The following is a 25,352-nucleotide window of genomic DNA, read 5'->3' as shown; positions in this document are numbered from 1 at the left end:
AGGAGTATAGGTATTAGCTCTTCCTGAAAGTTCTGGTAGAATTTTGCATTGAAACCATCTGGTCCTGGTCTTTTTTTGGTAGGGAGATTTTTGATAACAGCTTCTAATTCTTCACGGCTGACAGGTCTATTTAGATTGTTCACCTCTTCTTGGTTCAACTTTGGTATATGGTACTTATCTAAAAAAATGTCCATTTCTTTTACATTTTCCAACTTTGTGGCATATAAGCTTTCGTAGTAAGATCTGATGATTCTCTGAATTTCCTCTGTGTCTGTGGTTATGTCCCCCTTTTCGTTTCTGATCTTATTAATTTGCATGTTCTCTCTCTGCCGTTTGATTAGTTTGGATGGGGTTTGTCAATCTTGTTGATTTTCTCCAAGAACCAGCTTTTTGATTCATTGATTCCTTGGATTGTTTTCTGTGTTTCTGTTTTGTTGATTTCAGCCCTCAGTTTGATTATTTCCAGTCTTCTACTCCTCCTGGGTGAATCAGCTTCTTTTTTTTCTAGAGCTTCCAAGTGTGCTGTTAAGTCTCCAATGTGTGCTTTCTTTGTTTTCTTTAATTGGGTACTTAGTGCTATGAACTTTCCTCTTAGCACTGCTTTCATAGTGTCCCATAGGTTTGAGTATGTTGTGTCTTTATTTTCATTAAATTCAAGGAAGACTTTAATTTCTTTCTTTATTTCTTCCTTGACCCAGGGGTGATTCAGTAGTTGACTGTTCAACTTCCATGAGTTTGTTGGCTTCCTGGGGTAGCACTGTTGTTGAATTCTAACTTTAATCCATGGTGGTCTGACAAGACACAGGTGGTTACTAATATTTTTTTGTATCTGTGGAAGTTTGCTTTGTTACCAAGTATGTGGTCAATTTTCGAGAAGGTTCCATGAGCTGCAGAGAAGAAGGTATATTCTTTCCTATTTGGGTGGAATGTTCTATAGATGTCTGTTAAGTCCATTTGATTCAATACCTCCAATAATTCTCTTATTTCTCTGTGAGGTTTCTGTCTGATTGACCTGTCCATTGGTGAGAGAGGTGTGTTGAAGTCTCCTACTATTAGTGTCTGTGGTTTGATGACTGCCTTGAGTTCTAGAAGTGTTTCTTTTACATAAGTAGGAGGCTTTATATTAGGGGCATAGATATTCAGGATTGAGACTTCCTCCTGATGAATTGTTCCTGTTATGAGTATAAAATGTCCATCTCCATCTCTTCTGATTGATTTTAGTTTGAAGTCAGTTTTGTTGGAAATTAGAATGGCCACACCTGCTTGTTTCTTAGGTCCATTTGCTTGAAAAACCTTTTCCCTACCCTTTACTCTGAGTCGATGTCTATCTTTGTGGTTGAGGTGTGTTTCTTGTAAACAGCAGAATGTTGGATCCTGTTTTCGTATCCAATCTCTTAGTCTGTGCCTTTTTATTGGTGAATTGAGTCCATAAATATTAAGTGATATTAATGACCAGTGGTTGTTGACTCCGGTTATTATTATTTTTTGTTTGTTTGTTTAATAGAGTTTGTATGTGTCCCTTCTTTGAGTTAAGCTCGTGAAGGGTTGCTAGACCTCTGAGTTATTGTAGGCAGTGTTGGCAATGTTGGATTCCTTGGGTTGCGATTTTCCTTCTATTACTTTCTGTAAGGCTGGGTTTGTGGCTACAAATTGTTTAAATTTGTTCTTATCCTGGAATATTTTGTTTTCTCCATTGATAGTGAATGATAGCTTGGCTGGGTATAGTAGTCTGGGTTTGCATCCATGGTCTCTTAGTTTCTGCAGTACCTCTATCCAGGACTGTTGTGGGAGTATCTTCCACTGCCTCAGCCAATAGTCGCTGGAGCAGGAGCCGAGAGCAGGAGCCGGGACCAAGCGCCGGAACCAAGAGAGCCTGATCTGGGATCTGTGGCTCTTTTTAAAAGAGAAATATACCAAGCCCCAGTGGGCTGGTATTTCAGCGGCTATAGGCTGATGGAGCAGAAGGCGCTCCCCGACGCACTGTGGGCTCATGCTTCAGTGACTATTGGCTGAGGCAGCGGAAGATACTCCCACAACACAGGACCTTCTGGCTTTCATGGTTTCCATTGAGAAGTCTGGTGTAAGTCTGATAGGTTTACCTTTATAAGTTACTTGACCTTTTTCCTTTGCAGTTCTTAATATTCTTTCTTTAATCTGTATGTTTTGTGTTTTGATTATTATATGGCGAGGGGATTTTTTTTTATCAAGTCTATTCGGTGTTCTGTATGCTTCTTGAACTTTCATAGGAATATCATTCTTTAGGTTGAGAAAATTTTCTTCTATAATTTTGTTGAATATATTTTCTGGGCCTTTGATCTGCAATTCTTCTCCTTCTTCAATCCCTATTATTCTTAGATTTGGTTTTTTTTATTGTGTCCCAGATTTCTTGAATGTTTTGTGATGAGAATTTGTTGAATTTGCTGTTTTCTTTGATCAGAGCATTTATTTTCTCTATGGTATCTTCAGACTCTGAGATTCGTTCTTCCATCTCTTGTATCCTATTGGTTGTGCTTGATTCTGTAGTCTCTGTTCGTTTACCTAGATTTTCCATATCCAGCCGGCCCTCGTTTTGTGTTTTCTTCATTGCCTCCATTTCAGTTTTCAATTCTTGAACTGTTTCCATTACCTGTTTGATTGTTTTTTCTTGGTTTCCCAGTGTATCATTCACGGATTTACTCATTTCTTCGAACTTTTTGTTATACTTCTCATCCATTTCTTTACTCATTTCTTCAATCTTTTTGTTGTACTTCTCATCCAGTTCTTTAAGGGAGTTATTCATATCCTTTTTAAGGGTCTCTATTGCTTTCATAATGGCACTTTTTTCGACTTCTCCTGAATTAAGAGGTTCAAGTCCTTCTATTGTAGGGTCGTTGGGATCTGGTGTTTTCATGTTGTTTTTTAGATTGTTGGAGAAGTTCTTGCCTTGATGTCTGCCCATCTCTTCCTTCAAATGCTCTCTATTGGATCTTCTGGTACAGGGTCAGGTTCCCTTGTAGGGCAGGGACTTCACTGACAGAAGGCCTACCTTTCCTCAGGCAGTCTATTGAAACACAGGCACTCCAACCTGCCGGGTTGCACTCACAGCCCAGGCCTAGCATGCAAGGGAGCTGCTCTGGGGAGATCTTGTGGCTCCAGGGGGAAGGGGGGAAGAGAGGAAGGTGTACCTGGATGAAGGCTGGGATGGGATTCGGGAGAGCTCCACAGGGTGGAGCCACCACTGCAGGGTGACCAGAAAGTCAAGGGGGTCAGGAAAAGTCTGAATTCCTCCTAGCCGAATCCCTCGGGCCAGGAGCAAACTCACCCCTCCTCCAATGGATGTCTGCTAGAAGTTCACTGCCTCTTGCTGGTCTGAAAGTGACTGAGCTGACACAGGGCCCGCCTGTCCTCAGGCAGGCTTTCAAAGCTCAGGAACTTCCCCTGCCGGGCTGCACCCACAGCCCAGGCCCAGCGTGCAAGGGAGCTGCTCTGGGGAGATCTTGTGGCCCCAGGAGGAAGGGGGGAAGAGAGTCAGAAATACATCTTTGAGAAAGTTTCTACATTCCCTAAGCCCTATGGAGAAAGACCTGTAAGGGTTTCTCTGACCTAGATAGCCATTATTTCAGTAAATTTAATTGGGAGGCACCTACATAATCCCATTGATAGCACTTTATTTGGCAAACTAACACAAAGAAGGACAGGACTCAGACCTAGTTCAAGTTTATACATTTATATCTTCATGAATACATATTGTGGAATAATTATAGTAGATTAAATAGTCTTGTTCAGTGCCTAAAGTGAAGAGGAAGATTTGGAGAGATTTCAGACAAAAAGAATGACATTTTCTTTTTTGTTTTTTTTATTATTATTTTTATTGAGCTCTACATTTCCCTGCTCCCCTTTCTTTCTTTCCCCTTCAACTCTCTTCCAAGTTCTCTATGTTCCCAATTTACCCAGGAGATCTTGTCTTTTTCTACTTCCCATGTAGATAAGATCTATATATGTTTCTCTTAGGGTCCTCATTGTTGTCTAGGTTCTCTGGGATTGTGATTTGTGGGTTGTTTCTCTTTGCTTTATGTTTAAAAACCACTTATGAGTGAGTACATCTGATAATTGTCTTTCTGTATCTGGGTTACCTCACCCAAAATGATGTTTTCTAGCTCCATTCATTTGCCTGTAAAATTCAACATGCTGTTATTTTTTTTCTGTTGTGTAGTATTTCATTGTGTAAATGTATCACATTTTCCTTATCCATTCTTTTTGGTTGAGGGGCATTTAAGTTCTCTCTATGACAAACAATGCTGCTATGAACATATCTTTGTGGCACAATTGAGTATCCTTTGGATATATAGCCAAAAGTGGTATTACTGGGTCTTGAGGAAGGTTGTTCCCTAATTTTCTGAGAAATTGCCACAGTGACATCCAAAGTGTCTGTACCATCTTGCATTCCCACCAGCAATGCAGAAATGTTCCCTTTACCCCACAACCTCTCCAGCATAAGTTGTCGGTTTTGACCTGTTTCTGTAAATCCTGGTCTGGATCCACTCCTGCAGCGGTCCCTGTTTTGAAGTCTGGCTGTGGTCTACTTTCTTGGAGTTCCCAGGTTCGGGTGCCTCCAGACCCACAAAGGATCTGGCTCAGGCTTTTTTCCTCAGAGGTCCCAGACCCACACTTGGATCCACAGAGGTTTCTGGCTCCTGCCTATTCCCTTTGATGTACCAGACCAATGTCCAGACCCACAGAGATCCTGGCTCAAGTATACTTACTCTGAAGTCCCAGACTCATGCCTGGCCCCACAGAGGTCTCTGGTTCCTGCCTACTCCCTCAGAGGTCCAAGAATGACATTTTCACAAGTGGATGAAGTCAGAGGCTTACGCCTTAGAGGAGATAGCCCTGCTGTCTACACAGGACAAAAGTCTCTGAGGATCCTGACTAAGGGAAACAGGAGGAGAGTTCCTGGCTTGTCTCAGAAGGCAACAAAGTCTTGAGTCCCATCAACATAGTCCCTGACTCCAGGGCCTGCCTCTAGGAACAGTAGGTTTCCAGCCTGACCAGAACTAGCTCTGCAGGGCTCTTTACCCTCCTGGGAAGTGTGTCAGAGATTCATGAATCCTGCACCTAAGGTAGTATAACAGAGCTTTATAATCAGGCAGAGTTTAGATCTCAGGAAACTCCTCAATCTTGGAAAGACCAAGGAAGTTATTCACCCTATTTAAATCCACATCCCTCATCTCACCATTTGTGTGGCTTTAAGAGGATGCTTAATCTCATGCACCTCAGTTTTTGCTTTAAGTGAAGACAATATCAATACAATTTAAGCAGTTGTAGAGACTCAGTTAAAGGTGAGAAAAATTAGCTAACCAGCCCATTAGGACAGTCATAGTATACTAGTCTCGTATTGCTGCTGCTGTCAGGATGAGAAGGCCAGGACTTCTGCTCCCTCACTTCATTTGTCTTCAAGGCAGACAGGCCCTAAATCCCACAGTTGGCCATCAGGAGTCATAAGGACATTTTTTGAGATTAAAATGTTACAGATGCACAACTAGCTTTTAACTTTTATTTTTGTTGTTTTTTATTTCTACCCTTCCATCAAACCCATTACACCTTAAACTTCCAAACTTCCACCTTTAAATGCTCTCAGAACAGGATTATTAACAACCAATCACCAATGAATTCAATTATTTGAAAAACAGTGTTTACATCTCAATTCTCTTGTCTTGCATAACTGAAGGCTGTATCTCCCATTAAATTTACAACACCAGAGATTCTGATCAGTTCAGCTACAGCCAACAGCCCATATGCATACAATTGAAGCCATTTAAACAAAAATGAGAGTTTAGTTTTCAACAGTCAAGGTCTGGAGTGGCAGGTTCCTGGCCATTGTGGATCAGGTATCTTCCATCTTTGCCTCTGTCCTAGGGATTTTTCCCTATTCTGCTGTCACGTTCTGATCTGAGGAGTCTGTTGGACCTCTAAAGAAAAGTGGGTAGAGGGGATGGCTGCTGGTAGGGCCAACTCTCTTTAAGCCCACCTTTCTGAAGTCCTGTGCATTTCTTAGGTTTCCATCACAGTGCCAGAACAGACACACTGCCATCATTCATTACAAAAGGCATTTGGAAACCCAGTCACCTCCAGCTTTGTTGTAGACTTCATAAAAGCCAATGTTTGGATACTAGGGGACTAGGGGAGACTGCATCAAGGAAAAGCACTAAAACTTAAGCCCACAGTGTGGCCTTAGTGACTGGGTGGCTAATCATATATGGCTGTGATCACGATAGCTGCAGTTCTCTGTACCTCAGAGACCAGTGGCCAATAAAATAATGAATGTAATTCTGCTGATAGTGGAGCTCAATTGTTAGGTTAATAGGCAAGCAAGATGTTTAAAAAATACTTTATCTTAGGGTTTTAAATTTCTGCAATATAAAATTTTTTACATATCTGAAGTTTTAAGGATTATTATGTTATCTTGAGAATCTATTTATGGGGCTAGAGCTATTCCTTAACTGTGTTATAAATTAATTCTACAAGTAGCCAAGAACTCTTACAAAACAGAGACTATTTCTTTTCTAATATATATTGATTAGGATTCACCTATATTCAGAATGATGAGTAGATATTCAGCCCATAATTTAGAATTGGTAATGTATTGGTGACTGTCTGCTGATGGAAGCATAAGTCTTATGGAACATTTTTAACTAGAAGTGAGTCATTCAGTTCCTGCATGCAAACAGGAGCTAGAATTCCTCACTCAACGTGATTTATAAGGCTTTAAACAGGAACCAGACACACAGTACTGTGTGGCACCTGATGCCAGATACACTCTTCCAATACTTTCCTTTAGATCTGTGATTCTTCCCAACACTGAGCTTTAGTCTCATTCATCTGAGCAGTAAACAGAAGAATCTTCTCAGCTGAAGGCAGTAGTGAAGATTGTCAGTGTTGGCTGTACAAACAGAACAGCTGAGTTTTGTGAGGAAAGAATCTTGGATACCTATTTCTAGGAATAAAACACCCGGCTACCCTGCAGAGCATCTATCCTCTTAGGAAAAGACTTCAAAGTAAATCATGGTATATATTTACTGTAAACAGTAAGACAAAATAAGGCAGACCTTTTACTTAGAAGGAACAAAAAAATTAAAATATACAAACCATGGGTGGCTGTTTGTTGACTTATGGAAACCACTAAGAAATAATTTCAAGGCAGTGGCACTAGTTTAGATTTGGCTATTTTCTGGGTCAAAGCAGTCATATCCAATGATTCCGTGGAGTGGGAGGTCCTGTGAGGAACACAAATGGTCATGAACAGATTTATTCTGTCCTCAATCCCATAAATTACATCATGTACAATATACCTTTTTTTGAGACAGAGACTCATTGTGTAATCAAATTTCTCAATTTGGTCAGGAACTTACTGTGTAGTTACAGCTGACTTCAAACTTAAGATTGCCTTGTTTCTTCTTCCCAGGGGCCAGGAGCCATGTGTGCACTAGCATGCCCGGCTTTTGTATTTTAATTTAAACGTTCTCAAACTGATCTAGAACTTCTGACCCTGGCTGATCCTCCTTCCCATGCTGAGAACCTGAGATATACATATGTGCCACCACATTTGCCCACCCAGGCACAATGCCAGTGGTTCTCTATGTCCCCTATTGTGACTGCGTCTTACCAGTCACAGAATCCCAATCACAATAATACCATTTGTTTTTTCAATACCTCAAAAACAACCAGTCAAGTGCAAATTAAAATAGATACTGTTAAATGAGTAGCACACGGTACTAAGTTTGAGCCCGAAGCTTTTGAGTTCAGGTTTTGAATAATCGTTCATAATAGTAGCAGCTGCTGTCGAGTATGCTGTCTGCTTTGAACCATACGCTTTGTGAGGCATTTAGAGTTATATCCTCATTTAATTTTGTCACTGATGCTTAAAAGATACATTCATATTCTGATCTTTCAGAAGACAAAAGAAAGAAAAGCTTGAGATCCTGCTGTATAAGAATTCAGTGTCATTGTTTAAAACTGGGCCTGCCTGACATCAAAACCATACTCTTTTCTCCTGTTCATTTGTGAAGATTCAAATTCCTTGCTGCTGACAGCTTTTAGCACATCTCCTTGGAAGAGAAGGGAAGAAATGTAAAAGCTGGTTTTGTTGTTATTGCTTTGTGTTTTAATTAAGAAATTCCTTAACTTTTCAGTGTAATCTAATTCATTTTATCAGCTCAGATTTAAGTTGCAGCCAACATTTTCTGTCCATTTTCCTAGGTTATTGTTGGTCTATCTTCTATTTGTATTTTACTTGAAAAATCCCTCCAAATTCTTTGAGGTTTAATGAATTAATCACTCAGGTTATGCTATGGTGTGTTCTTATTGGTCCATTCTTCAGGAAAGTGGAAACTCCCCTTAGCCAATAGGATGTGTTAACTCACAGACTAGGAATCCAACTCCGAACAAGTTTAAAAGAGGGGGAACTCCCCAAGTTTCATGCAGGGATAGGGAAAAGCCTCTGACAACCAGGGGGGAAGCATCTTTCAGAAAGCGATTTCACTCATTTCTAACAACTTGTCAGATTTTCTTACAGAATGAGACTGTATGGTGGGCAGACCTTCGACAGGACTGCTTAGATATGCATATTCTCATTCCTCTATTTAAATTCCAGGAGGGCAGACAGACTTCACGGAGTCACTGAGTCTCTCTGTCCCTTTTCCTAATTTGGTCATATTGAATAAACTCCCTTCTTTTCTTTCCCCCACCCACAAAATAAAAGAAAAGAAAAAGAAAGAAAAGAAAAGAAAGGAAAGGAAGACGGAAGAAATAAAGCAAGAGAGAAAGAGACACAAGAAAATAGAATTAGAGGGAAAAGCTCGTCTAGTTCATTTTATGATGAATTTTGTGTAATTATCTGGAAAGAATTTCTACAGAATTGTGGAATAGATAACTGCTGAATTATAGGATTTCAAATAAATTTTCTTCTTTTTTTTTTCCTACATACATTACTAATGTAAGGCCCCCAAAGCAATATTTTAATGGATATTTTAAAGGACAAGGGTGTTCCCCAAACAAAAAATGAGTAGGCAGAGGCAGAGTCACATTTTAACTCTTTTATTCCATGATCTCTTCCTGTATTATAATCATTAATACAAATATCTTTAACTCCCCTGTGTCACTATTGCATTTGATTGAAGGATAAGATAACTTCTGTAAAATAATTAATCCAATCACTGTGAGCCAATGGGCTCCACTACCTTCATATGATTTTGAGTTTTCACTTCCTTAGTACAGGGATTATTTCTAGACAAGAGAATCATGGTATAGTTTTGGGTATCCATTTCCATGGCAATATATGGATTTGATGAAATGGTATTGATATCTTTCCTATTTTTAAAATGTGTGAATTTTACAGCATTGGTCTTTCAAATAGAAGCATTAATTTCCTGGCAGATTGCTCCATTTTGTGATAAATATTTGAAACATCAGAGTTACAACTTGGCCTTCAATATTCTCAATAATAACCATAATTCCTTGAGCAGTCCTAAAAAGTTCAATAAAATGTCATGTTTTTTATAGCAGTTTTTTTTCCTTTTTTCATCTCTTTCTCTTTCTTTTCTTTTTTTTACACTTCTTTTTTTTTGAGACAGGATTTCTCTGTGTAACAGACCTGGCTGTACTGGAGCTTGCTCTGTAGACCACATTGGTCTCCAACTCCCAGAGATCCACCTGCCTCTGCCTCTGAAGTGCTGGGATCAAAGGTGTGCACCATCATGCCCTCCTCCTCTTTTTTGAAACTTCTTTTCCTTCCACCTTTTATCCCTTTGCTTGTGCCTGTAGAGGAGTTTAGAACCACTCAGTGATGGCTCCAACCCACTCAGTTACTTGCGCTGTGGGAGCTGCTGACTAGTCCTCAGTGACTGGCTTGACAGCCTTCAGTAGGAAACTGCTAAATGGGTACGGAGGTCACCTTCACACCCTCAGACCAGTCTGCTTCACTCTGGTTGAGCAGCAGTGAACTCAGGAGCTGGTGTGGTCCATTTGCCCTGAAAGTCTTCTTTAATCACAGTCTTCTCAGCAGCAGCCTGTCCTTCTCAATCTCTTCTAGGTCTCTGTGGAAGTTAAAGGTCAGATACAAGTTATTAAAGTGCACACTGGAGACAGTTCCACACATATGGAGTAATTCCCGAGCCAGAATTCATCATATCATACCCACTGAGTGAGCTCCCTTGGTATGTGGGTGGCAATTCCCATGTAACATAGATGAGAGCCTGTCATACAGAACAATAGTGGGAAGCTGACATAAGACACTTCTGTTAGGGGTTGGTGATCAACCTTGGGGGCAATCACAACTCGATGTTGTGGCTCCCCGAAGGCTGCTTGGATTTGGTTAGTGAAGGCTCTAGACTTGAAGTGGCCAGCAATTGGCAGAGCCTTATCTGATGGGAATGGCAAAAGTCATAAGACCAACACATCTGCTTGACAAAGATCCATCAAAGCAGGGCCATATGATGGACGCCCTGCCACCTTTGGTTTTCATCTCCACCTGATGTACACTTCGGGGACTTTTAACATTTGTATAATTTGGGGATATTAGATTGATGGGAAATTTCATATGAATAATTTCTGCCTTTTCCAGGAATGCTGTGTCTAAGGTTCCCCAGGAAAGTCCTGAGCATACTATCCTGCCCACCCCACCCCCCACTTTTAAGGAGATATCCTTATCTACTTCATTGGAGGTTGTGACACACATAAAGAAGCCAGAGGTCCCTTTATGAGGCTATGAGATATTCTTGAAACATCTGTCCCTGTACTTATTCAGGAACAAGATAATCAAAGCAAATAAACTTATAAAGGTCAACAAAATTCAGTGGGCCACAGATCAGATTGCAAGCCTCTTTCCACTATACACTCAGCCAACTACATGGCATATACAGCAACACAGTTAGGTTAACTGAAGTTACCTCAGCCCTACACAGAGACTTATACTGATGAGCAAAGTATGGAGCGGAAAGATGACAGAAAAATGAGATGTCCGGACCTCCCTTTCTTAGAAAAGTTTGCACATGCAGAGCCATTGTGCTGTCATGTGATCAAGAAATAACAGAATGCCAGAATTAGACATGGAACAAATTCTATAGAAATATAAAATATAAATATTGTATTATGCTAGAATTTGAATAATAACTGCAGCAGCTTTGGCCTGAGGATTTTGGGGGAGGTCACTCTAACCATTAAGAGTTAATAATACACTGTTTGGGACATGGCACTATGCCTGGGTTGGCTTGAATATTTCGCTTTGGTCTAGTGTCTTCATAGCCACAAAAGCTACTAGCTTGAGAACAGGCTAGCATATGCCCCCAGATTCTTAAAAATTGAATTATAGGGTTAATGAGTAAAAATGGCAAGTTTTTATAAATGATGTCAAAACTGGAGGAATAATGATTGAAAATGAAAACTCTGTTCTGTCATAGTTTATTAAAAATGACTAAAAGATGAGCAAAGCGAATTTAAACACATGTCCTAAACCAAAAATGATGTGATCTATGCTTTGGAACAACATGAATGTACTCCTGCTGTTGTAATTAATTATGCTGACTTGCCCTGTCTCCTGGGTACCCTGTCCTTTTAAGAAACAAGCTCTGCCCATTCTCAGAATGGGTCAAAAAATAAAATGCTTGTTCAGTATAGATTCTATAAAGTGTGTTTCTCCTTCTTGATACTAAATATCTCTCCCATTCTCACTTAAAAAAAAATAGGAGTTTTCTCTTAGTCTTTATTGGAATGGAACAGAACAAACTTTTTTCTCAAATTATTTTTTGTAGTGTTTTCCCAGTAAATAACTAAAACTAGATAAACAATACCTGGGAAGCTTAGAGACCAGGGTGCTAGACCAGTTTACCACCATTCTTGTTGTCCTGTTTTCCTCCCATCCACCTGGGCTTCCAATTTCTCACTAGTCAAACAATCTGTAACAACAAAGAGAAGACCAGTTTGAAGATCTTCTAGAAGTATTCTAGAAATGAAAATGACATAATCTAAATTAGCATATTGTTTTATTTTGCTTTTCAAGCATTAGAGAATACAGGCAGCATTCCAAATTGATATTACCTTTCTCTACATTTTAAAGTTTGAGACTGAGTGATGGGAATTCCTCACTACTCTCTGAAGGAATGAGGTAGATGAGCCAAAGAAAGAACTTAACTTCTAAATAGTTTGGGATGAATGACCTGATAGGTCCATGGAGATTAATTATTTCAGTTTCTGGAAGCAGGGCCTACTGCTAGAAGGGATGATGACTTGGAGTGGAAAAGGTGAGATCTGAGAGCCTCCTTGATGAGCAACCATTCCAGATGCTGTCTTGTGGGATGTCCCACAGTATTTACACTGAGTCTATACCAACCTGCCTGATTCCATTATTTGAGCATGGCAAAGGTAGTGGGAGGCCCATTCTTGCTCTACACAGAACATTCATGATTGACATCTCTTGAACTCCCTGTCAACAGGTTAGACAATCTAAATTCTGTAGTTTGAGATACTTGCTAGTCTTCCTTCCATCTCTGGAAAGATGTAGGCTGACGCTACACTCTGATGCTAGCCACTTCTTCTTAACCTCCCCAGTCACCCTTTCCTCCTCGATGGGTGTTCCCCAGTTAAGCTCCCACATGTCTAAAACTATGTTGGCATTTGATGCTCAGATAAGAGCTGGTGCAGGTGGGAAGAGTCAGTTGGAGACTTGGGTTACTCAATGAACCAGGAACCTTTAAAATGTAGCTACTCCTTTCCCATAGATAACCACCAAAAGCTGAGGGTCATCTTTTTGCACAATGATTACTTGGTTGACCTGCTTTTCTCTTAACTTCTACAATGATTAAAGAAAATGGTTAGACCAGGTCCTTTCTAACATACACATTCCCATTTATCTTACACTATAATCAATTAATCAGAACCTTTACAAACCTTTTAGTCTAGGCACTGCTTCCTTCTCCAATCTTGTTTCTTCCTATTATATCCTTCAACCCTCTTGCTTGACCTTCTTTGCCTTTCTCAAACGCTTTGAAGAGCTGTCTCCTGACAGTCCTTATATGCTCTCTTTCTTATAAGCAAGCCAAGCCTTCTCCGACCAAGCTGCTTATTCAGTGTCAGAGCCAAGATTCAACATTACTGCCTCAGAGATGGGCTCACAGACTTCTTCCAAAGTCCTGCATCCTACCCTTCCTCTAGGTCCTCATTCAACTTTCTTGACGAGTCCCTCCAATACTGTCTATATTGTTGTCATCTCTCACTAAAGCTAAAACAAATACAAGCTGTTTGTTACCAGAAAGTAAAACAAATACAAGCTGTTTGTTACCAGAAAGAAGTCTTGTGGTTCTGTCCTTGTACTCACTATGATGTTTGTTCATAGCAGAAACAACACCAGCAGTTTGTTAAATTAATTGATACTCATTAAATGAAATTTAACATTGGGTATGATCTTTATTCCAGTTCCACAACTTCAGGTAAATTCTATGATGCTTTTTGTGATACTTTGAATGTAATTGACCTCCATAGTCTCATAGGAAGAAACACTATTACAAGGTGTGGGTTTGCTGGAGTGGGTATGGCCTTGGTGGAGGAAGTGTGCCACTGTAGGGGTGGTAGACTTTGAGGTTTCTTATGCTCAGGCTTCTTCCCTGTATCTCAGTCAACTTGAAGTTGCTTGCAAGATATAAGACTCTTAGTTACTACTCCAACACCATGTCTGCTTAAATGTTACCATGCTCCCCATCATGATTATAATAGATTGAATCTCTGAACTGTAAGTGAGCCACCCCCCAAAAATGTTTTCTTTACAAGAGTTGCAATGGTCATGGTGTCTCTTCGTAGCAATAGAAACCATAACCTTAACCTAGCATTTTCACCTTAAGTAGTTTATTTGGTGGAATATAAATTTATATATATATATATATATATATATATATATATATATGTATGGTATACATATATATATACCATATTCTAAGGTCACAGATAAAACAAAACTATTTAAAAAGAGCTGCAGGCTATATAGACCATATTATAAGGTCTCAGTCAAAACAAAATTATGTAAAAACACTTATATGCCAAGGGCAGAAACAAGAAACTATTGAAGTTGAACATCAGGAACCACTATTACAGAATGAGAAAGACAAGCATACAAAGACCCTATTCGGATTCTCCATCTGTACCTGGGTGGTGGTGGTATCGTAGTCTCTGATTGGCTGCCTTTGTAAGATAAGGATAAGAAAATTTCTTTTAAGAGCCCTACTTAGATGACGCACAACAGTCTTCAGTAGCCACAGTACAGTCTTTGTAATGTCTCTAGACCATTGTTAAAAGAAAAAAGGTTTTTATGGCTTGGTGAGAATCATTCAGGTACAGCTAGTCAAAGCTTCTTTGAGGTCCTAGAAATCAATAGCTATTTGACAGGATATCTGGAGTGAACTTGGAAGATTATCAGAAAGTTAATACAGTGCTGAACAAGAGAGTTCTTCTAGGCTAGCTAATGTGATCTAAAGTTCTAACACATCCCCACCTGTCCTCTCACCCTCCAACATTCCACCACAACCTTTCAATCAACCAAACTGCATGCATGTATTTACTTCCCATCTTTGTAGCCCACACTGCTCTGTTGCTTTGGAGACATGTTGTCCCTTGGCATTGCTCTCTACTCAGTCTCAAATAAGCTGGACAATGAGTTCCAGCACTTCTTGACTGATGATCTTGCAGAAATGAATTTCATTTACCGTAAATGTTATGAATTTTATGAATACTAATTTAAACAACAGCTAAACCATAGACAAACTTGGACTGGAATATTATCAACTGGGTTTAGCAGGAATATAGAGTAATTCAACTTCTGGCTGACTCTGGACCATTAAGGGAGAAGGCTTGATCTGCATTTTCATAGCTCCCCACCCTGTGCTAAGCACTGGGGATAAATCATTGAATCAAACAATCAATCACATTTTCTATACACAGACTTCCAAAAAACTTATTCAGGGTTCATTTGTGTTATAACAAACATTAGCACTTATTTATTTTGATGGCTAAATTCATTCATGTATAGGTAGATTCATCTTTATCTGTTCATCTTTTGATAGAAATTGCTTTTCTTTCCAGCTCTTGTGAGGAATGCTATTATGAACATCTGAGTACACTTTTTTTATCAGTGAATTCTTATTTTCAATTTTCTCAAATATGTATTTAAAAGAGAATGGAATCTTTATGTAATAATACTAGGCTTAACTGTTTTTATTCATAATCACTATTTCGCTTCAACCATTTTACTTTCCAACCAGCAATGTATGTGTCTTCCAGCTTCTGCACCCCCTCAGCAGCCACTGCTACTCCATTTTCAATTATTATCTTAATAGGTGCATAATGGCTGTTAACTGATCTCCTTCCTTTCATTGGGTTTTCCTGGCACTCTAGTCAAATATTTTCATTATAAATAAACTGCCTATTTCTCTTTTGACAGTTATTTTCTACTTCTGTGTGTAGTCCGTGTATGCCAGTACTGTATCGTCTTGATAGAAAGATTTAAATTGGAAGTGGAATCCTCCAACTTTACTTTTCTTTCTCAATGTTTGCTATTTGGTACCCACTATGGCTGAAAGTTAGAACTTTCTTTGGATATGGGCCAAAATTTGGGTAGCATTGTGAGATCAATAATATTAAACCTTTGACTCCATGAATATAGAAAAGACTGTCTTTCTGTTTGTTTAGGTTTTTACAATTCCTTTCAATGATTTTCTTTTAGTTTTCAGTGTGTAAGCTTTGCAGTAATTTGTTAAATTTTTTCTAATATTAATTTTTATTGATACTATAAAATTATAATGATTCTCTTAATTGAATTTTCTGATTAGAATATTATCTTATGTAAAACTCATCTTGCTCTTCACATCCTCCAGATGACAATTGAAAACCCATGTGATGTCTTCAATATTCTCTCTATATATATGAACCCCTACTAGGTGCACAAATCTATCTAATTTCTATCTCCTTTATTGTAGATAAAGTCAGTGTTCAGTTTCCACTTCCCCCAGAATCTATGATGAACTGTACTGGTAGAGACCAGGGTTGAACCTGATTTGAAAGAAAGGGTGAGTGTGTCATAAATAAAACTAGAAGAATTTGAATCCTTAGTAAGACAGCTTAGAGAGGGAAACCATGGTGTGGCTGTCTTTCAGGGAGATTACATCTCAGTCTTCCCCCTTTCTAAAATCTGTTCCTCTTCCTTTACGACAATAGGTCCAATTGATAGTCCTCCAATCAGTAACCCATCCTAACTTCCATAACAGTTTTGTCAAAGGTCAAAAATAATTTAATTATTTGTTATGTCTCTCTGGGTTCTCTATTCCAAACTATATTAGATCCGTGGGAAAATAAAGTTTTATATTGTGTGCTCCAGAGCTTGTGATGACTAACTGTATAAAAAAAAATCATATAATTATCCTCCTGGATATTGGAAGTAGACGAGATTGCCAGGCAAAAATCGGGTGCACGGCGGTGGGAGTGGGATGGGTGTAAGGGGAGATGGGGAGGGAGAAGGGAGAAGAGAGGATTGGGGAGAGCTTTGGGGAATGGGATGGTTAGGATGGAGAAAGGGTGGATATGGGAGCAGGGAAGTAGATATCTTATTAAGGGAGCCCATTTTCTTAGGGTTGGCAAGAGACTTGACTCTAGAGGGGTTCCCAGATCCAAGGAGATGTCCCCAGCTTGTTCCTTGGGCAGCAGAGGAGAGGGTGCCTGAACTGGCCTTGTCCCATAGGCACACTGACGAATATCTTGCATATCACCGTAGAACCTTCATCTGGTGATGGATGGACATAGAGACAGAGACCCACACTGGAGCACTGGACTGAGCTCCCAAGGTCCAAATGAGCAGCAGAAAGAGGGAGAACATAAGCAAGGAAGTCAGGACCACGAGGGGTGTGTCCACCCACTGAGATGGTGGGACTGATCTAGTGGGAGCTCACCAAGGCCCGCTGGACTGGGACTGATGGAGCATGTGATCAAACCGGACTCTGAATGTGGCTGTCAATGAGGGCTGACTGAGAAGCCAAGGACAATGGCACTGGGTTTTGATTCTATCGCATGGACTGGCTTTGTGGGAGCCTGGTTTGTTTGGATGCTCACCTTTATAGACCTGGATGGAGGGTGGAGGACCTTGGACTTCCCACGGGGCAGGGAACCCTCACTGCTCTTAGGACTGGAGAAGGAGGGGAAGGGGGAGAAGGGGAGGGGGAGGGAGATGGGGGATGGGGAGGAAGTGGACATCTTTAATAAATAAATAAATAAATCTTTAAAAAATAGAATACAAGCAATTCTGCATATCCCATTTTGCTTTTGCCTAGTTTTCAAGTGACTAGGGACTCAGAAAAAGTAGAATGTTTTCAAATATTTCTCGTCTCATTACATATACTATCTAATCATTGTTAAATTGAGGGTGTTATGTTCACTATGTTCTGATTACAAGTGTAATTTTTCCTTCGTTTTCTTCTTTTTCAATACATGATCCACTCATCACTTAAACTTCAAATAAACTAAATCAGGGAGTGTGCACTGTTCTCTTGGGAAAAAAAGTTAGGCTTAATAGGACAGAAACAGCGCCATTTCCCTACTCTTCTCTGGTGCACCAGATTTAGGAAATGCCAAGGGTGACTCCAGTCCAATTCCCACAAGCACCATGTCTTAAGTAGGACACACTCTGAGGTGAGATCTGTAGCACCCAAAAACAGTTTGTATTTAGAGTCACCTTTTAAAAATATATTCTATGCAACTATAATTTTCTGCACTGAGATTTTAAGAAACCCATTGAAACCTCAAAACTGAAATACATTCATGAAACTATCTGTGATTAAAAACAAACGAATATTTGCATTCTTTAGGGCACTCAGATGTTTGGAGGAATCAGAGGAAAAGTGTTGGACATGACTTCTTTTCTTCAAAGGTTTCTCATTTCACAGTGCGTATCAGCAGGTCTGTCTCACAGGTTGTTAAGCTCTTGGCACACAGCAGCAGCTGATGATGCACTCCTCAAACCCCAGCTGCTCTCACATATATTAGACAATAAAGAAGGTCAATTTTAGGGTAAAAAAATCTATCTACATGTAGATATTTTCCATATCCAACAAAGACTTTCTCTAATGCTCACAATTTTATTTGGTATGGCTTGCCAGCCTCCCAGGTCTCCATTGAAAATTATTTCTATTCGTAAATGAATTCAGTTTCTGAGAACATGTTGTGTAAAAATTTCCCCTGTGATCTACTGTAGGGACAACAATAAAAGGAATTTTAGGTCTCTAAAATAACATGAACAGACAAACAGCTCAATTAACCTTTAGAAATTGTAGTATTGTCATATTTTTAACCTCTAAGAGTTAGGGTAAAGATAGTTTGCTAGACTAGCAATTGTATTAACAAAATTATGGTTTTACCAGAAAAATAAATAAATTTAACTATTTAAGTGAAATATGATCACATGAAAAATATATGTAAATCTGTCAATCAAGAAAGTTCAAAGATTCAAAGGTTGGCATTATATGCTGAGTTCATTTTTCCAGAGAAAGTATAACTGGGTCTTGTGGACAGATGGCTGCATTCGTAAATCATTATTACCTTAGAAAACTCATTAGAAAAAAATGCAGTTTTCTTCCTTGAGTGAACTGGCTAGGAAAAACTGTGTTCTCAGACTGGAAGGACAGGCAGAATATATAATTTGGCAGGAGGCTTGAGTCCCCTGCTTGCGTGTTCATATGAGCAATACAAAGTACGCAGGCAATGTTTTACTGGGCCATGCATCACAATTGATTACTCCCCTTGTGGAAAAGCTTTCAATTCCATTTCTTATTTTTTGTTGGAAATGCCTTTGGGTTTCATTAGAAGATTCACTCAAATTTCTAGGATGTTTTTTTAGCAGAGCCTGATAGGAAGCTGACATTTCTTCCTTTATTCATGATCATTTGATTCAAACGTAGTTCTGCAACTCTCAGTACACTGTGAGCTCTTCCAACGTCTCACAGCAAACATGTTCCACATGATGAGAGGAGGCTGAAGAAATGTGCATTTCCCAGAAGCCTATGCAACTCAGTATTTCCTATCAGTTTCATCAAATTCCAAGGGTTTCTTTTTTAAATGACCCATTAAATGAATTGCAATTTTTTTCTTTAATGATTGCAACATTTCTCTGCCTTTTTACTTTCATTTCTTTACCTGTACAGCAGCCTCTAAGGAGAATATTGCCAGAGAAATAACTTAACCCTAAGCATATCATTCCATATATATATGGATATATCCTTGAAGATTATTTTGTCTGTTTGTGAAATTTTACATATTTTGATAGCCCACTCATGATTCTTTCCTGATAAGTATCAATAGACACAGCAACAGGGGGTCACATACCAAAATTATGTAATCCCCATTTCAAGACCTATTTGATTTGGGAAAAATGAGGTTGTCCTAAGTTGAGAGGATGCATGAACAGAGAATTTTCCATACATAAACTTAGCATGCAGGGCCTTTGTCCTGTGGTTAAAGGGTAAGCCCGAGAACTTTCCCTTCTGTCCTCTAAAGAATAGAAACACAATCTGAGTCAGATATAACTGCATTTTTAAGAACATAGAAAAACCACATTTAATGAAAAAATTTTCCTTGGAATTTCTTCTGTAGTTCACTGTTGAAAGTTAAGGCCTACCAGGCCAAAATGAAGCAACCAGTAGTCTGCCTGGCACTGTCAGAGATCCTGACCATGCCTACCTTGCCAATAAGGAGTAACCCGAGTGTTATTTTTTGAGTGCCTAGCAACAGGTGCTATCAGAGTTCCTGATCATGCCTAACCAATGATGGACAAGCATGAGATGTCAACTGTCAACAGATCAGTATGCCTGGGTCCTAGGAGGGTATGTAAGCCCCCTCTCCATTGTTAAATAAACGAGTCTGCTGTAAGTCTTCTACCTGACTTAGAAGTGTCTGAGGTGTTGACATTGAATGTTTTTAACCCCTCCTCTGAGGAAGACATTAGGGCCCAGCAACAGTTCCCCTCTTTAAGTAGACGTTCTTTACTCAAGCTTATGTGTACTCAGTCGGGAACCAGAACTTTTACGGATTTACCCAAATCTTCTGATACTGAAAGGACCAAACATTAGACTGGTGCGTTTTTCTATTTGTTATTTTTAAGCTCTATTTTCCTAACACAAAAGAAAATTAAAATATTATGTGTAACCATTAGTAAGTAGATACATTTTATTTGTGAAAAGTTGCCTTTTGCATAAAGGTTTACAAATAAGGGCTTTAATTTTGATTTTTTTCTTCAGTATAAAAAACTTGTCATGGTGGCAAATTATAATGTAATCCTAACTTTTCGTAGGATAATTAATTGTTGTTATGGAAACCTAATATCTAGCTACCACCCTGTAGATGTGGATAAATGCTTCCAAGTATGTGTGTTGTATTTTGTTGCTTTGTATGCTGCAACTAAGTCAAGGACTTCCAATTAACATAGGTACATGCAATATTTGTAAAATTCACAAACTAAGCATGATAAATTGTAAATGTAGTTTAGAATTTGCTAATTTTACTATATTCCTTTATTATATAGATGTAGGGAAGTCATAGGGATCATAAACTAAATTTAAGTAAAGTTTAAAGCTATATTTTTTTAGTAAAGGCCTTTAGACTCAAGATAGCCAAAGCACTGATATCATAATATTTTCTATAAAGAGAATTATAGGTTTTGTTGTTCTAATATTAAAAGTTACATAGTAAAGACTTGTTCCCACCCCAGCAGATGATCAGCAGGTAATACTCCTGTGGGCAGACCCCTCCAACTCCTCTACCACCCACTCCCTTGGCATACAATTCCCATGGCTTCAGAAGACTCTGAGGCAAAGGCTTCTTTTGTACTGACTGGATGCAAAGATGAGTGACTGGTCTCCCAGGTGCACAGTCCCAGCCTCAGTTCTTATACCCCGAGATAAATCCCATGCTCCTCTCCCACCCATTGAAGCCCCAGCAACCAGTCAGAAAGAAAGACTTCTGAGGGCAGACCCCTCCAGCATCCCTACCATCCAATCCCTAGTCCAAACAACCCCACAGCATCAGAGACACAGACACACCTGCACTGATTGGAGGAAGAATCAACACTTGAACCTGCAATTACCCCAAACCAAGATGGGTAGATGGCAAAGTAAGAATACGTCCATCAACATAAAGATCAATATTGCACCACCAGAAACGAGTGATTCTACAATAGCAAGACCTGAACATCCCAACACAGATGAAGCAGAAGAAAATGACTTTAAAAATAACTTTATGAAGATGACAGAGACAGTTAAAGAAGAAATGAATAATTTTCTTAAAGAAATCAAGGAAAAGACAAACACAAATTGGAAGAAATCAGTAAGTCCCTTAAAGAAAGCCAAGAGAAAACAAAGAGGTGAAGGAAATAGCTCAACACTTGAAAATTGAAATAGAGGCAATAAAGAAAACATAAAACAAGGGAATTTTAGAAATGGAAAAGCTGGATAAGTGAAGAGAAGCCATAGGTGCAAGCATAACCAACAGAATGCAAGAGATGGATAAGAGATTCTCAGGCACTAGAGATACAATAGAGGAAATGGAATCATCGATCAAAAAAAAAAAAACCCATTAAATCCAAAAAAGTCTTTACACAAAACAACCAGGAAATCTGGAACACCATGAAAAGATTGAAATAATGAATAATAAGGATAAAAGAAGAAGTCCAACTCAAAAGGCACAGAAAACATATTCAACAAAACCATAGAAGAAAACTTTCCCAATCTAAAGAAAGACATGCCTAGGAAGATACAAAAAGCTTACAGAACACCAAGTTGACTGGACCAAAAAAAACTCCCAGCAGCACATAATAATCAAAAGACTGCATAAAGAACAAAGAAAAAATGTTAAGAGCTGTAAAGCAAAAAGGTCAAATAACATATTAAGACAGACCTATCAGAGTATCACCTAACATTTCAGTGGAAATGCTAAAAGCCGAAAGGTTCTGGGGAGACACTCTGTAGACACTAAGATACTATGGTTGTCATCCCAGACTACTACTTTCAGCAAAACTTTCAATCACCACAGATAAAAAAATATTTTCCATGACAAAACTAGGTTTAAACAATACTATCCAAAAATACAGTCCTACAGAAAGTACTAAAAGGAAAACTCCAACCTAAGGAAGTTAGATGCAGCCATGAAAACACAGACAATAGATAACTTCACATCAGCAAATTCCAAAAAAGAAACACACACACACACACACACACACACACACACACACACACTACCACCACTATCAATAAAAACAAAAAATAACAGGAATTAACAATCACTGGTCATTAATATCCCCTAATATAAATGGACTCAATTTGCCTATAAAAAGACATAAGAATAAATAGAAAACAGGATCCATCCTTCTACCCCAAACAAGAAATAAAGCTCAACTTCAAAGACAGACATTACTTCAGAGTAAAAGCTTGGGAAAAGATTTTCCAATAATAAGGATCTAAGAAACAAGCTGATATAACTATCTTAATATCTAAAGAAATAGACTTCAAACTAAATTTATTCAAAAGAGATAGAGAAGGACATTTCATATTCACCACAGGAAAAAATCCATCAAGATAACATCTCCATTATGAATTTATATGCCCCCAATACAAGAGCACACACATTTGTAAAAGAAACATGACTAAAGCTTAAATCACACATCAACCCCCACACACTAATAGTGGGAGACTTCAACCACCCTACTCTCACCAATAGACAGGTCAGCCAGAGAGAAACTTAACAGAGAAATGAGGGAACTAACAGTTCTTATGATTCAAATAGACTTAATAGACATCTATAGAACATTCCACCAAACACAAAAGAATATATCTTTTTCTCAGCATCTCATAGAACCTTCTCTAAAATCAATTACATAATTGGTCAAAAATCAAATCTTAACAGATTCAAAAAAAATTGGAGTAAACCCTGTATCTTAGCAGATCACCATGACAAAGTTAGAAAACAACAACATAAATTATAGAAAACCTACAAATTCATGGAAACTGAGTAAAACTCAACTGAATCTCTACTGGGTCAAGGAAGAAATAAAGAAATTAAAAACTTCTTAGAATTCAATGAAAATGAATGCACAACATACCCAAACTTATGGTACACTATGAAAGCAGTTAAGAGAAAAGTTCATTGTACTGACTACTCACATAAAGAATTTGGGGATATTTTACACTAGTGACATAACAGCATACTTAAAAATTCTAAAACAAAAAAAGGAAACTCATTCAGGAATAGAAGATGCCAGGAAATAATCAAATTGAGGGCTGAAGTCAATAAAATAGAAACAAAGACAGCAATAGAAAGAGTCAATGAAGCAAAGAGTTGGTTCTTGGAGAAAATCACAAGATAGACAAACCGTTATCCAAACTAAGCAAAAGGCAGAGAGAGATTATACAAATTAACAAAATCAGAAATGAAAAGGGGAACATGGCAACAGAAACTGAGGACATCCAGAGAATCAATAAGTCATACTTCAAAAATCTGTACTCCACAAAATTGCAGACCCATCTCCTTCATGAACATTGATGCAAAGATATTCAATAACATACTGACAAATGAAATCCAAGAACACATCAAAATATCATCCAACATGACTAGGCTGGTAGATTCCCTTGTCTCTGATGTTAACCGACCCCCCAAGCTCTATATACCTAAATTATAATGCTCAAAGGAAAGGTATTAGATAGTGGGCTATTGAGCGACAATGAGATCATAAAAGCAGAACCCTCCTGAAGGATATTAGTGCCCTTAAGAAAGAAACACTAGAGAAATTCTTCACCTTTTCACTGCCTGAGTTATGGTAAGAAGATGTGGCTCTCAACAGACACTAAATATGCTGACACCTAAATCTTCTACCCTCTAACTCACTAGCACTTTGTTAAAGAAGCCTAAATGCCCTAATTCAGACCGAAATATAAAGCAACATCTATAACCCACATCGATGCATAAATTGTTAAATAAAATAATAAATGCAGAAGAAAAAATGTTTCATACACAGAATGTCAGTTAGTTTAATAGCTATTACTTTAAGGAGGTGAGCTTGGCATTCTAGTCAAGTGGTCGACTCTCAAGGAATATGAGAAAAGCAACTTTACGAGCAACTTGCCAAAAACTGCAGACAGTAAGAATAGCATTTTACCTGATGGCTCCCATTTTGTTCTCGACAAGATCCTTCATTTCTAAGATAGTCCTCAAAACAATATCCACAGATCAGACAAGTACTAAACAAACCCAAATTAAAGTACCTGATTTTCATTTCTCAACACATTTAAGGTCATCAAGACCAAGATAAATCTGAGAAACTTAAACATAAGTTCCTATTAAGATATGGCAAATAATATAAAGTAGTGTCTGGGATAGGATCTTAAAATGGGGAAAGGATATTAAGAATAGTGAAACAAATTTAGTTAGCGTTTAGTTAGTGGTAGAAAATGAGCGTTGATTGATTAATTGTGACAAATTATCAGAGATAGTATTTGAAGAACTGCCAGATGTAGTCCTGCATGCTTGAGGTCCAGCCCTTAGAACCCAGGTGAAAGAAAGGTCACTCTGGGATCTATAATGAAACCAGAGTAAAATAAACTAAAAATAAATGAAATTGTGAGAGAAGTCACAGAGCATTTAAAAAACCCTTTGCATAATGGTTATGACTTTTCTATAACTCTATAACTACTTTAAAAATACATTTGAAAAATAACTATGAATTAATTAATATACTATTAATTAATAACTATGAATTAATTAATATACACTTGAAACAGTAAATAAGAGAGCTGAAAAAATTTAAATCCCAGAATGTAACACTGAGCAACTCAGTTACCTGATCTTTTTGCTCCTCAGTTCCTGCACCTGTGGGTAATAAAACTGAGCTTAGGGTCTTAGGGTCTTTCTGAGGCCCGAGTGAGCTGATGTATTAAAACATTCAGTGTCCTGTGTATAATTGCACAATGCATCATAGCTGCAATTATTAAATTGTATGTTACTATTATATATTGAATTACTAAAATCTGAAGGTGGTTTTCTAAACAGGGTAAAGGATTTTTTTTTACTAGCTTTTAGGTCAGAAGCAACTTCCTGCTCAATGATGAATGCTCTATACCTATTTCCATTCTGTGAACATTCTAGACATTCTCCAGACCGGAGAGTGAGTCATGTAGGCTGATCAATAGGAAAGCTCTAGCCTAGATTACGCTCTTCAAGTTAACAGCCAGAATTTAACTGAATATGCCCACCCCCAAGAGTGATGCTATTTTAATTTCCTGAGAAGATAGAATTTCAATTAAGAAGTG

This window comes from Myodes glareolus, chromosome 15 (assembly GCF_982192425.1).
Source record: "Myodes glareolus chromosome 15, mMyoGla1.1, whole genome shotgun sequence".
Taxonomy (NCBI): Eukaryota; Metazoa; Chordata; class Mammalia; order Rodentia; family Cricetidae; genus Myodes; species Myodes glareolus.
This window is presented reverse-complemented; position numbering follows the sequence as displayed.